The sequence below is a fragment of the Halyomorpha halys genome, unplaced genomic scaffold, assembly GCF_000696795.3.
Source record: "Halyomorpha halys isolate HHAL.00 unplaced genomic scaffold, Hhal_1.1 Scaffold50.1, whole genome shotgun sequence".
Classification (NCBI taxonomy): domain Eukaryota; kingdom Metazoa; phylum Arthropoda; class Insecta; order Hemiptera; family Pentatomidae; genus Halyomorpha; species Halyomorpha halys.
The window spans coordinates 294675-295487 of record NW_027106849.1 but is presented as its reverse complement, the minus strand read 5'-3'; positions in this window follow the sequence as shown (position 1 = coordinate 295487).

Genomic DNA, 813 nt, shown 5'->3' with positions numbered 1-813 from the left:
ACAGTTGTCAATAGCAATAAATAAATATTAAAAAATAAAAAAATAATATATTAAAACCATTATTTGTTTATTCGTACTTAATTTGCTACCAAACCGCTCATCTGATTGTGTTGGGCCTTCTTGCTAAATATTTTCACGGTGAAGTTATAGTCTATTCCGATTTTTTCGGTAAAAAAAAATATTAATAAAATTAAGTATTTTTGGCGCGTTGCTCAGAATGTATTTCATGGTTATTACATGTTATTCGATCACTTTCAAAGAAATAAAAAAAAATTTTACTTGACATAATATTAAACGATTTTTTATTCACTAAAAATTACAAGAAAACATAATAAGGATTAAGAAATAAATTGTTTTTAAAAACAGCAAATCATATTCGTTTATATCGTCATCTGAAACCTCTAAATACCATTTTTCAAAGTAATTAAAAATTAGAATTTTTTTTCTCTTGTGATAATTGTTCTTATAATCCTTCATAATTCCTCTACATTCTATCCAATTCCAACGTTAAGAAAATCGTTGGAAAGTTGAATGTCTGATATTTTAATCTATATAAACAAAATAATGACGAAATATTTTTTTCAAACGTTTCATTTTATACCCACAATTCTAATTTGTTTAATTAGATTTGGTTTGTATTCTATGGTGTAGGTTATAGAACCCTGAACCACACCCAAGTTTCGTGAGATTAGTTGATTCATGTTGAAGTTATTTCTATTTTTTTAAATATTTAATGTTATGAACCTTTATAAACTCAATAGATATAATAATCGATCGATTCAATTATTTATTATTAAGTAAATATATTTATTT